General features: G+C 42.8%; 1 pseudogene; it reads left to right on the top strand.

Annotated features, from left to right (window-relative positions):
• The first annotated feature begins 14011 nt into the window (after positions 1 to 14011).
• On the top strand, positions 14012 to 14109 carry LOC149499724 (U6 spliceosomal RNA; annotated as a pseudogene).
• Positions 14110 to 14811: the final 702 nt, after the last annotated feature.

The raw sequence follows: 14811 nt of genomic DNA, 5'->3' as shown, positions 1-14811 counted from the left end.
GCTTACCGAAAAGCCGCAAATAATTAAGTCAAGAAATAAGTCATAATATCTCAAGTCGTTCAAAATCCCGATCTGGTTTGAACCTTAAAATGGATCTTTTGAATATTCGCCTTTATTTTTAAGTCGCCGTGGCCCATGGGTTAAGGTAGGGTACCTTCCCTGATGTTCAAATCCCTGTAATTTTCCTATTTGAATACTATCTGGGGAAATGTTCACGAATGACTTCCACGACGAAGGAATAACATCATGTGTACCGGTTTGTGATACATAAGGGAGTTTCTTGTGGTAATAAAACTCCAGCACTTGATCTTATTCTTATCTTACATCTCTTGCGTACAGCGTGCTTGAAGAGCGGTTAGTGAATGACTGAATGATAGCGAAATACATTAAGTTATTAAGCTGTGATGCTTAGCGCCTTAGAAGGCTACCATCTTTGACATTACTTTAAAATAATTGAAAGCACTGGCCTGAAAATCACGTAATAAAAATAAAACCCGCAAAAAATTTAATTTTACGCTTAAGTAGTAACAATAGAACTTAAGTCACAAAATGGGCAGCGGCGTTCAGGTTTCAATCTTTATGGCATCCGATAATCGTGGTGCGCTGTGAGCTTATTCAATCATCTACGCAAACCATTAAAAAAGCTCACAACTTTAGAGTGCTTTATTTAACTTGTCCTTTTCACATTTATTTAGGGGCAAAAATTAACAGGATCCTATTGCCTATTCACATGGGGTCAACGCATTTATTTTATTTTTACACCTTGGGTTACATTATTGGAGTTTTAGTAAGTATCCCTAATATTTTTCAAAAAAGATTATCGCCTATGTCACTCGGGAATAGTGTAGCTTCCAAACAGTGAAATAATTTTTCAAATCGGTTCAGTAGTTTTAGAGCCTATTCAATACAACCAAACACACAAATCTTTCCTCTTTATAATATTAGTATCGATTACCAATGCTTATCATTTAAATCGATCCGGTTCTAAGTTCTGATAGCGGCCCAGTCCTAGCACTCGACACGTGTACGAGAGACGTTTTGTTCAATTAGGTACGTGTTGAATACATTTCAACCATTTGTAGCCAATATGCATTCATTGCAGAACAGTCTTCAGTATTCACGCCCACGTACCGGCCAAGAATCGTCCCCTATTCATGCGATACATTTAACCACAAAATTACCGAAGTGCAGGGAATTATTATTATTCTATTCAATGTAGGAAACGTCTTTCGGATTCTATGGAAGTACTGGTTTGGTAGTAGCGTGTGCTATGGTAGTAGGGTTTTTTTTTCTTGTTCAGGAGGAAATCGCCGTACTCCCGCCCTCCCCTGGGGATGAAGGGCGGGGCATGTCGGAGTCGAACTGACTAAAACCTCCTGTCGCTCAACAACCCGCGTCCGAGCCTCGCACGAGACAGAACCCATGAAAAGGCAAAGGGGGAAAGTGAAGCGTTTAGTGCAGATCACATCTCTCCCATCACCCTCCCCCTCATGGTAGTAGGGTAACAATTTTCGCAATGAAATACGTATTGAACAGATATTCACGATTGGCTTCCATGATGAAGGGTATTGTGATGAAGAAATCGTGTAACAAAATCAAATCTGCAATATTTTTTATTTACGTAATTACTGGTACTAATTACGAGTAGGTCGTGTTGTTAGCCCATGCGAGCCTATTTCTGCCGTGAACGAGTAATGCCTTTTGGTCTGAAGGGTGGGGCAGCTGTTGTACTGTAAAAATCGAGACCTTACAGTTCATGTCTCGAGGTGGGTGGCGGCCTTTACATTGTAGATGTCTATGGGCTGCGTTAACCATTTAACACAAGGTGGGTCGCGAACTCGTCCACCTATCTAACCAAAAATTACACAAATCCAATAGCGAAAAAAAAACGTGGGATTAAAACTTAAAAGTAGATTGAACTGTTTGAAGTTATGAATTAATGAATGAACGAATCAAAAATGATATTGAAACAAAAATATTTTAAATTTTTTTTTTTTAAATATTTACTAACAATCACGCCACGTTAACTGGTCCCGTGATAAGTTCGTAAAGAACTTGTGTTACGGGTACCAGATAACGGATATAAATGTAAGATTTTTATTATACACATACATATATTTAATATACATCCATAACCATGGAAAAGACATTTATATTTATCATACAAATATCTTCCCTTGGCGGGATTCGAACCCGCGACCCCCTTGTGTAGTGACCATGTCACTTACCACTACACCAGACGGCCGTTAATATAAAAATTCAAACGTAAATAATTCTATTTATACTCTCTCATCTCATCGCTGATATAAATAGAATACTTCCTTACGTTGTTTTATTGGTTCTCAGAAATAATACGCTTACTTCTGAATTGTTATCTTATACCTTTAAACGAGCAATTCTTGTATATAATATATATATGATCTGAATCTCGGAAACAGCTCCAACGATTTTCATAAAATTTTGTATACAGGGGATTTCGGGGGCGATAAATCGATCTAGTTACGATTAATTTTTAGAAAATGTTGTTTTATTCGTTTTTTATATCAATAATCAACTCTTCCCGACATCTATTGGCGAATAATAATACTATTTTTCTTAATTGAGGGCAACTAACCGCTTTAAAGACACAACAAGATGGCGTTGTAAAAAAAAACTGTTCATCATCTAGTAATGTTTATCGACGCCACATAATTGATTTTGTTTTATTGCGTGAATCGTTGAAAGAGGATCCGTTTTACTTGGTGTGAAGGGGCCATTGGGACCCATAAGCATTAGAAAAACTGCTTTGAGACATGGACTTGACGTCTCAATGGGATTGTTTTTTTGCTTTATTGCAGACGGCATACGACCTCTCTAATGGCAAGTAATCACAGTATTGACATCAACAATGACAGTCACAACGATGCCACAGTCTACGGCTGTAGATCACACGGCCTATTAGAACACACGACCAAAATAGAACCAAAATAGGCAGAATTCTGGTATCCATCCGTGCGGGCTGATCATATCTCATATTACATAATTATGCAAATCATAGCTTTTGCTGATTTAATTTTACTACACGACTAGCCGTACTCGCCCGCTTCGCTGGGTATTTAAAATTAACATTATTATTTATTGTCATTATTATTAGGGAGTCCAACGCTCATATAAATATTAGCCTATCCATTAAGTGCATGTATTTTCTACATGGATACCAAGTTTGAAGTCAATCGGATGCATGGTTCAGTAGTTATAACGGAACATCCCTAAAAACCACTGTAGATTTATATATTGGTGCGGCACATATTTAACGATTTCAAAATTTGGCGGCACACAAAAAAAAAGAAAAATTATTTACTTACTACAACACATAAAAAGTTTATCAAAAAATTTTAATATACGAAATACACAAAAAAATTTTTTTTTGTGGATTTAAATATAACTAGTCAGGTCATAAGTATTGTCACACAGTAAAAACTTTTCTTTTAGAATGCTGGCCACAAAAAAGTTTATTGAATTCGAATTTCGAATTGTTCATGAAAATAAAAAATGTATACTTTTAGAATTTTACTCAATCCAAACCTCACATGAGACAAAACTCATGAAAAGGCAAAGGGGGGAAAGCGAAGTGTTTAGTGCGGAGCACATCTCTCCCATCACCCTCCCCCTCGGGACGCCGGACTGGCGGTCGTCGGCGCCACGACTACCAGCCCTCTCGGTCGGCAGGTTATCCGGAGCCCGCCTAGATGGCGCCGGTTAGAGTGAGCTATCCTACGGAATACCCCGCTGGGTCAGAACCAGCGTGGGTCGAGGATAGCCGGCCTTCCATCACCCGGATGCTCTTGCGTAAAACGCGTGCAGAGCAGCTTGCACGACGTCTTCTTAGGTCCCCCTCGCCGGTCCCCTGACCGACATATGAGGGGGACCCGAAACACTTAGAGGGCCAGGGCTTGGGCGAGATCAGCCTCCCTGGCCCCCGCTCGACGGCGGCGGGCTTGCGCGTCTCTAACGCGCCCCGCCGCCTCCTTCTGCGAGATGGTGCACTCGCAGAAGTCGAGCATCGCCTTCCACGACTCGTCGTCGCCGAGCATCGATGCCACAACACTCGGCAACGACAAGTCGTTTCCTATTTCTGCGACGAGGACACGGCGCCACCCCTCCCATGCGGGGCAGGCGACGAGCGTATGCTCTGCCGTGTCCAAGTCGCAATCACAATGGTGGCACTCTGCCGTCGGCTCGGCTCTGATCCGGTGCAGGAACTCACCGAAGCAACCATGCCCAGTGAGAACCTGCGTGAGCCGGAAAGTGAGGCGTCCTCTGTCACGATTCACCCAATCCAAAAGGACTGGGCGAATCGCCTCGACGGTCCTACGACCAGCCGAAGGATCGGCCAGCCGCCTGGACCATGATTCCAGCACGGGGAGTGGACGCTTAAAGAAGACCGTGTTGCAGTTATTGCGTTGCATTGAAAAATTTGAATATAACCAAAAGATTCGTTTATCGTACCATCAAACGATACAATGAAGACTCTAGTGTAGATGACAGGTCAAGAAGTGGTCGCCCTCGGTCTGTTAGGACTCCAGCAGTGATAAAAGCTGTGAAGGCGCGAATTCAAAGAAATCCCAAACGTAAGCAGAAACTGTTGGCCCTTCAGATGGGGTTAAGCAGGACCACGGTGAAAAGGGTGTTAAATGAAGACTTAGGGCTTCGGGCATATCGAAGAAAAACAGGACATCGTTTGAATGCTCGTCTAATGGATCTGAGACTGAAGAGATGCCGCGCTTTGTTGAAGCGGTACGCGGGAAAAAAATATCGGGAAATTCTTTTTTCGGATGAAAAAAATTTTACCGTAGAAGAGAGCTACAACAAACAAAATGATAAGGTGTACGCACACAGTAGTGAAGAAGCGAGCAACTGTATTCCGCGTGTCCAACGAGGTAATTTTCCATCCTCGCTCATGGTATGGTTGGGAGTTTCTTATTGGGGCTTAACAGAGGTAAATTTTTGTGAGAAAGGTGTAAAAACGAATGCAGTTGTGTATCAAAATACAGTCCTGACGAACCTTGTGGAACCTGTTTCTCATACCATGTTTAATAACAGGCACTGGGTATTCCAACAAGATTCGGCGCCAGCTCATAGAGCGAAGAGCACACAAGACTGGCTGGCGGCGCGTGAAATCGACTTCATCCGGCACGAAGACTGGCCCTCCTCCAGTCCAGATTTGAATCCGTTACATTACAAGATATGGCAACACTTGGAGGAAAAGGCGTGCTCAAAGCCTCATCCCAATTTCGAGTCACTCAAGACATCCTTGATTAAGGCAGCCGCCGATATTGACATGGGCCTCGTTCGTGCTGCGATAGACGACTGGCCGCGCAGATTGAAGGCCTGTATTCAAAATCACGGTCATTTTGAATAAACTTTAGTGTCATAAGAATCTATGTTTTGTTAAGTTCATTTTGGTATATGAATGGTTACATAACGAATAAACTTGTTTCAGTTATTTTACATTAAACATGTGACAGAATTTATGACCTGACTAGGTATATATTCATGTTTAAAATATTTTTCTTTTCAAATGATATAATTTAATAATATTAACATTATTTTATACTCGCAAAATTTGGCGGCACACTTTCGAAATTTGGCGGCACACAAAAGTGCCGCGGAACAGTGGTTGAGAATCACTGGTATAGATATAGATACATTACGTCATGTTCAATCGAACTATTATTTAATTATTAATCGAATTGCTTGTACCAACAAAATGATTGACGAACTTCGGTGAATTGACAAGACGTAAACACGATAAGCTTTACCTCAATTATATGCCATAATGTTGATCTTTAAAAATAATGAAAACTATAAAATGCAGATTAAAACACTGGCAACAAAGTTCTTAAAAAGGATATGTTAATTGAGAAAAAAAAAAAAAAACTTATTTGATCTCTTTTGTTTTATTAAAATTTATTCGAAAAGAGTTCACGACAGATTTTCCTATGCATAGTTAATATTATTATACATAGTGTAGACGCAATCAGTTTTAACATGAACCTTATACGAGAACGGTTCACTGCGCGAAAAAACACTGTAGATTTATACCTATATATTAGTATAGATGTTATACTATGATAGTGGAAGTCATTCGTGAACATGTCATTGTGTTAAGTACGCAAATTAACTAAAAAAAATTGTACCTGCCTGCAAGAATCGAAGATCGGTACAGTCGTATCGCTTGATACGAATCCACCGGACGTCTTATCGTTTAGGCCACGATGACTTCACAAACTGGTTTTTGTTCATAGCTGTTTACTTGCCATAATAATTTAATATAGGCTTTGATGGGCTTACAAAGTATTATTTGGAAAGGGTCGGCTTTGAAAAAAATCGAACAAATCACTTATTTATTGTTATTGTTTGTTAAAAATTTTAATAAAATAACCAAAGATAATACAAAAAAAAACGAATTTAAATCTTGAGCCGTAGGGTGATTACGGTCTCATAGGAGAGGACCTCTCGCTGCCGCGCGTCGTGGCTACGATGCTCGGCAGCGACGCGTCCTGGAAGACGATGCTCGACTTCTGCGAGTCCACCATCTCGCAGAAGGAGGCGGCGAAGCGAGAGAGGGAGAGCTCTTCCCTTTCCGCACCGATCCGTCGCCGTCGAGCCGGGGGCCGGAGGCGAGAATACGCCCGTACGTCCCGGCCCCTGTAGGTAGCGGCCTCCCCCCGGTGAAGGTCAAGGGGCGACCTGAGGGGGTGAGGCCGCGCGGCGCGCTACCAGCATTCTAGCGCGCTGCCGTGGAGTGAATAGAGCAACCGGTCGACGGTGTATCGCGTCCCGAGCCGGCAGGCTGGTTCTGGTCCAGCGGGGTATTCCGGGACACCAGCGGCACCGTCTGGGCGGCCCGACGGGCTGCCGTACCGAGACGGCCGACGTTTTAGAGCCTTCGATTCGCCTCGAAGGCTCCGTCGGCTGGGCGTCCTTGGGGTGAGCCGCGCCGTCTGGTTGTAGTGTTGACCGCGGTAGCCCCCCTACCTTATCCAGGTTCTGACCTCAGAGGGGATCGGACGTCGGGTGTAAGAGTGCAGGGGAGTCGTTTAGTGGGTGGGTCCTAAAATCCTTGGGCCCGCGGTCTGCTCACAACACCATGCAGACCGTTGAGTCTCACATACCCCGCGCGCCCCTTTTGCGCGGGGACCTCGTAGGAGGTTCGGCCTTCTACCCGAAAAAAAAAAAAAAAAAGGATGGTTACGGTCCCCCGGTGAAGGTCATGGGGCGACCTGAGGGGGTCGATGCCGCGGGGATACCAGCACTCGAGCGCGCTGCCGTGGAGTAATATCTCCTAGATAAAAAGAGCAACCGGTTGGCGGTGTATTGCGTCCCGACCCGGCAGGCTGGTTCTGATCCAGCGGGGTATTCCGGAACACCAGCGGCACCGTCTGAGTGGCCTGACGGGCTGCCGTACCGAGACGGCCGACGATTCAGAGCCTTCGATTCGCCTCGAAATTCCGTCGACCGGGCATCCTTGGGGTGAGCTGCACCGTCTGGTTGTAGTGTTGGCCGCGGTAATCCCCTTACCTACCTCATTCGGGTTCTGACCTCGGAAGGCATCGGACGCTTGGGCGTAGAGTACAGGGGAGTCGTTTAGTGGGTAGGGCGCTGAAACCATTCTTGGATCCGCAGTTTTGCAGTAGCGGACCAGTAACACAGACCACGCGCCCTCTAGTCGTGGGGACATCGTACGAAGATCGGCCACCAGTTCGAAAAAAAAAAAAAGGTTATTACGCTCGAATTTCGATTAACCAACCGAACACCAGTTTACATAATTTAGCCTTTCAAAGTTAATTGTGCGCCAATGCAAATATTTCGATCCGTAGATTGCATAATTGAGAATTGGCATCGCGTTTTATTGGCGGGGCCCGACTTAAATCACTCCATGACAGATTTATTTACGTTGTCAATCTCACTTTAATTACAATCGATCGAAACGGGAATCGTTAACACTTTATTTGTTATTGAGTTACCCATGTTATATCGAATGTGGTTGTGTTGAGTATTCTTGAGTTGAGACTGTGAAATCCGGCTCTCTGGATTCACGGTCTATGCAGGGTAGCTGGCAAAAGCTGGATAAGAGAAGCTGAGGATCTTGCTCAGTGGCGTGCAATTGGAGAGGCCAGCAATAGACTGGTTAGGCTGATGATGATGATATCGAGTCTATTCTATCAGCCCACGGACGTCCACTGCTTGACATTGGCCTTTCTTAAGCCTCGTCACAAAGATCGGTCCTGCGCTGCTTGCATCCAGCGGATCCCCGCGAACCTCAATAACTCGTCGGTCTATCTTGTGGGAGGTCTACCCAAGCTACGTCTTCCAGTAAGCGGTAGCCATTCAAAAACTATTAGGCCTCAACGGCCATCCGTTCTACGAGCGATGCGCCCTGCCCACAACCACTTCAACGTCGCAATCTTTTGGGCTATGTCGGTTACCACGGTTTTCCTGTGAATCTCCTAATTTAGAGTTCCAAGCATAGCCCTCCCTATTGGGCCCTATAGCTCTCTCTTTGGGTGACCATGAGTCTTCTGATAAGGCCCATTATGATCGACCACGTCTCAGTGCCATATGTCATGTGGCAACTGGCAACACACATTGATCAACGACTTTTGGTTTGAGGGTATTTGTGATGTGAAGATTTTACGTAGCGTTTCGAACGCTGCCCATCCGAGCTGGATTCGATGATTGTCCTCTTTTTTGAAGTTGGATTTATCGAACTGGAAAGTGTGTTCCAGGTAAATATACTCGTCAACAACAACAGAGTCGGGTTCCCAGAATTACCACTTCGATTCCAAGTACCGATATTATCACTGGTCGTATTTAAGGTACGCGAAATATTTTTAGATCTATTGAATCTGTGTCATCGGATAGTGCTTAGAAATTTTTATTCCGGCAACACGGACTCGAGTTTTAGTGTAATTCTAACGAGGCTAAAAGGCTATTTCAAGAGAAACTATGTTATCTATATATTAATACGTGAAGCAAAAACTTTGTATCCCTTTTTACGAAAATTGCGCGGACGGAGGAGTATGAAATTTTCCACACTTATAGAGAATATAGAGAAGAAGTGCACAATGCTATTTTTTTTTTAAAATAATGCATAAAAGATACACTAAATCAATAAAGAAAACATTACACACACTACATACCATGTATTTGACGCACACACGCATGAATACTATTTATTGTCAAACTTTTGTTCTTGACGCAGATCTTATAAGCTATTTGTAAACATAAAAGTGAACAGCCTGTAAACAATGTGATTGGGATTTATAAAAAGGCGCCTTGAATAAGATTCGGGGACGTCGCGCGAAGGCCAACCCTTCTCGCATTATCAGTACCTTTAAAGATTAATCCCCCCTTGTGGGTTGAAACAAAGACGGGGTAAATGTAAACGATACGAGCTTGTGACAGGTGCGAGTCTAGTCGATGCTGGTGCTCGATAATATTTATCGATATCGATAGATTGAGTTGTAGATACGATATTTTAACGAGCGTTCTTTGGTGTATTCTATAAAGTTTTTTTTTTGGAGACAAACAGAGAGCCGAACGGTTTTGTCAAATTCGTTTCTCATCTGATCTAGAATGGTTTAGATCTAGAACTTTAGTTTTTTTATGTAAATATTTTTTTGTGTGTTTTTTTTAAATATCGATACTGTGATCCCGACACTATAAACACACTTATGTATGCGGGTTCGCATGCCTACGCTCATTTGTAAGGCGTCAAGAACAAGGTGTGCAGATAAGATTTTTTTCCAATTTTTCGCCATTTTTCTTACAAATTGAATGATTCACTGGTATCTTTTCGTCGTATTCTTTCGTTTATACGAAGTGTTCTGTTTTTCTTTTTGTTTTAAATAAAACATTGGATGTTAGCGGAATAACTTTGATATAAATTATGAACTATTGATAAATTGTAAAATTTGTATGCGTCTGATTCTAAATATTTTCAACGTAGTCCAGTTTCACTGCTAATTTAATTAAACGATTTGTTTTTCCAGAATGTATTATTCTTCGAGGTCATATTATTATGCCGAATTTTTTTTGCTTTCTTTCTTTTTCCTACCTGGGCTGATAGCCTTGAGAGACTATTTCAGGTTCACCCTAACGTGTAGGTGAGCTTACGGGGCTCAAATCGGAGTGTTGCTAACACTGGCCCTATCAAGAGCCGTGCTTCGCAGAATCTACCTTAGGATCGGAAACGCGACCCACTGAGAAGATCCGGCGAGAAACTCAGTGGGCTGTGTCTATGGGTTAATTCGCTCGTCGAGCCCTTCATCGCAAGCGACGGGTTCGACGAGGACGGTGACCGATACTTTTGGTGCCTAAAAGCACCGATAATGGATAGGGAGGATCCGTAATGACGTGCTTTGGGCGACGTCGACTGTTTACCATTCGGTCTACAGGATCGGGTATGTAGTAAAGTATATACGAGCTATGAACGCCTCTATTAAACATATAAAGAGTCAATAGATCGATCGGCGAAAATTCGCGATTCGACGCGTCATGTTAAAATTAGTTCAAAATTCACTTTATCTTGCGAATAGTTTGTCTTGTCTATTTTTGGAATATTAATAAAACATTACAAACGAGACGATACGACTTCGTATTTCGAGGTGGTAGTATGAACATTGTGATGCCCATGGGCTCTATTAACTACGTAACGCAATGTGGTCTGTACTCATCTGCCAAATCAAAAGATAAAAGAACAAATAATGCCGTATGCTAGCCATAGTTATTTTATTGCTTAGAACAAGAACTCCCCAGCTTCACCTGAATTAAACAGCTGTTTGAGCCCACGGACAATTACATAAAAAATGTGTCTTCTCAATATGCTTAACATTGAAATCAATCCTAAATACACGTTAGGTATATGAGAATGTAAAAGCAATGCTATCGGAAAGTTATAACTCAATTTCAATAATAAAAATGCAAGATGTTTTTTTAATGAAATAAAGTACTCAGAAATTAGACTTTTATTTATTTAGTTGCACCAACAAAGCGATCATCAAATAGAAAACATTGACTAATTCACAAGTAACAATAGCAATAATAATTGAATTAGTATAATAATTGAATAGTAAAAGACGTCCGGAGCATTCGTGTTGAAGCGATGCACCGGTGCTCGAATCCCGCAGGCGGGTACCAATTTTTCTAATGAAATACGTACTTAACAAATGTTCAAGACTGACTTCCTCGGTGAAGGAAAAACATCGTGTAATAAAAATCAAACCCGCAAAATTATAATTTGCGGAATTACTGGTGGTAGGACCTGTTGTGAGTCCACGCGGGTAGGTACCACCGCCCTGCCTATTTCTGCCGTGAAGCAGTAACGCTTTTCGGTTTGAAGGGTGCGGCAGCCGTTGTAACTATACTGAGACTTTAGAACTTGTATCTCAAGGTGGGTGGCGCATTTACGTTGTAGATGTCCATGGGCTCCAGTAACCACTTAACACCAGGTGGGCTGTGAGCTCGTCTACCCATCTAAGCAATAAAAAAAAAATTGTGTTCATTGAAACCAGCTTAAGAACCAAAATAGAAATAAGACAGAAAACCGGTTAAAACCAAACCGTACACAATGTTTATCTTGATAACAATACAAACGGTTTTAGTACTCGGAAATGGTACTGTATCTCCAAAAATCGCTTATCTTTATTACTCGGTTATATTAGGACGTGTGTTTGTTTACCTGCCCGGTTCGGAATCCCAATTACTTAAAGCCGAAATAGTCGGGTAAATCCGATTCCATTCGTACCGGAAAATAATATTTGATATTACTTTAGACCGGGTCATCGTGACCCGGATATGTTTACGTGAAGGGTTCTGGTTGATTAGCTTATTGTATCCGGTTTTTGTAGATTCTTATAATACGTGCATTGATTTCAGCAGTTTTTTACGGGTGGTAGGACCTCTTGTGAGTCCGCGCGGATAGGTACCACCACCCTGCCTACTTCTGCCGCGAAGCAGTAATGCGTTTCGGTTTGAAGGGTGGGGCAGCCGTTGTAACTATACTTGAGACCTTAGAAGTTATATCTCAAGATGGGTGGCGCATTTACGTTGTAGATGTCTATGGGCTCCAGTAACCACTTAATACCAGGTGGGCTGTGAGCTCGTCCACCCATTTAAACAATAAATAAAGAGCTCTAAGCATAGTAAAAGTTTTTTGTTTCTTAAACATAACGATAAGCTTAATTTGAGAAAACATTTTTGTTCGATGCTTAATATCCAATGAAGCATGGATATATTTTAAACTTGTAAAATTGTGAATATTCGCAGATTTTTTATCGTCATTATCATTATTTCATCATTTCATTATCAATTACATCATTACTGTCATATACTATGGAGCATTTCAAATTTTAAATAACGTCTTTCGAGGTAAACAATAGTTTGGGCACTTTTTCTATTTTTTTTATTGTAAAGCTCCCCCACTCTTCAAAGTGGAACGAATTACGGCTTTGTGGCACAAATAGGCAGGACGGTGGTACCTATGTGGGCTTACAATTTCATGTCCAAATCATTGTGGCGATTAAACGAGTTTTTTGCCATCAAAACTAGAATGACGAAACCAAGTGAAGTCGGTAGGGCGTCTTGTGAGTTCGCGCGGGTAGGTACCACCACCCTACCTAATTCTGCCGGGAAGCAGTAATGCGTTTCGGTACGACGGGTGGGGCAGCCGTTGTACTCAAAAGTTAAAACTTAGAACTCTTATCTCGAGCTGGGTAGCGGCATTTACGTTGTAGATGTCTATGAGCTCCGGCGACTACTTATCACCAAGTGGCCCGTGAGCAATAAAAAAAGCTTGGCATAACGAAAACTGCAATACTAAATTAGTAACATTTGCCGACACCAGTAACTTTATACATCTATCAAAGGTAACAACGAACACACACAAACTTGATTATTTAATTGAATCCGTGATAAGGAGAAAACGAACTAGCGTGTTCCTGAATGCCGGAATTCCGGACTATTAACGGGACGAGTCGTTTCCTAGTTTACCGTCATACCGACTCTATTCAGATTAGAGATTACGTTTGGTGATTGATCGTAGAGCAGCTAGCGTAGAGCGGAACAAGCCCGGAGGCCATTCCAGTTTCACCAGGACGGGTGGGCGAGTAAAGCTCAGCCAGGAGGGGTGGGATTTGCTACCAACTGCCCGAGCGCCTCCTAAAGAGACCTTACAGCCCAAGGACAGCTGTTTCGCGAATGCATCTACTACGAGATCGGAACCTGCTGAGAAGATTCGACAAATCCGACAAGTAATTCCGGGGACTCCATGGCCGTTTTTTTTATAATATGAAGGAAGGATTACTGGTGGTACGGAGGCCTTTCTAATCTCACCAGGACGTGTGGGACGAGGAAAGGCTCAGCCAACAGGGGTGGGATTTGCTACCAACTGCCCGAGCGCCTCTCAAAGATACTTAACAGCGCAAGGACAGCTGTTTCGCGAATGCATCTACTACGAGATCGGAATGGTGACGCGTTGAAAAGATCCGGCGAGAAACACAGCGGATTCTGTGACTGAGTTAGGCTAAAAAGGTAGGTAATCTAAGGACAGGACGTCATATAAATACTTTGATGGACTTGGTGAAAGATATGCGTGAGAAGAGTGCTAGTGCAGAGAAGACGTTAATGTAAAAAGAGGACATGCTGAACCTATCCCTTGTAGTGGATAATGAAAAGAAGAAGAAGAAGCTAAACGGCTAATTTCTGGGGCTAATCTGTTTTTTTTTTTCTAAAGTTTTATCTTGTTTTTTCTTCAACACGTGTCTTCTGTGTAGGTCTCCTCACATTCACTGGATTCCCTTCGGTCTCTTGCCTTTCGCATCCAATCCCTACCAGATATTTTGACTAGGTCGTCGATCCGCCTCATTGATTGTCCTCCGACGTGACGACGTCCAGTACGAGGTCTTCACTCCAATATTTTTTACTTTTTTAATTTTTTACTCTTGATATTTTAGGATTACCTCGATCAGTACTTTCGTTATACTAGAAATTGGAACGATACAGAGAAGATTAGCATGGCCCCTGCGCAAGGATGACACGCAAAATCGTGAAGCGTTTCACATTTTTTGAAGTCATCGTGACCTAAAAGATAAGACGTCCGGTGCATTCTTATCTAGCGATGCAACGGTGTGCGAATCCCGCTGGCGGGTAGGTACCAATTTTACTAATGAAATACGTATTTAAGAAATATTCACGATTGACTTCCATGGTGAAGGAATCATCATCATCATCATCAGCCTTTATCTGCCCACTGCTGGACATAGGCCTTCCCCAATGCCTTCCACATAATGCGGTCCTCCGCCTTCCGCATCCAACGACTTCCCGCCGTGTGCACTAAGTCGTCAGTCCACCTGGTTGGAGGACGCCCCACGCTCCTTGTACCCATCCGTGGCCTCCATTCGAGGACTTTCCTCCCCCACCTGGCGTCGCTGGCTCGACAGATGTGACCGGCCCATTGCCACTTCAGCCTGCTAGCTTTGAGAGCTATGTCGTCGACTTTGGTTCTCCGTCGAATTTCTTCGTTCCGGTGAAGGAATAACATCGTGTAATAAAAACCAAACCCGCAGAATTATAATTTGCGTAATTACTGGTGGTAGGACCTCTTGTGAGTCCGCATGGGTAAGTACCCCGCCTATATCTGCCGGAAGCAGTAATGCGTTTCGGTTTGAACGGTGTAGCAGCCGTTGTAACTATACTGAGACCTTAAAACTTATATCTCATGGTGGGTGGCGCTTGTACATGTCCATGGGCTCCAGTAACCACTTAACA

Source organism: Bombyx mandarina, chromosome 28 (assembly GCF_030267445.1).
Source record: "Bombyx mandarina strain Sakado chromosome 28, ASM3026744v2".
NCBI lineage: Eukaryota > Metazoa > Arthropoda > Insecta > Lepidoptera > Bombycidae > Bombyx > Bombyx mandarina.
Note: the sequence above shows the minus strand (reverse complement) of the source record. Positions and strands in the feature narration are given on the sequence as shown.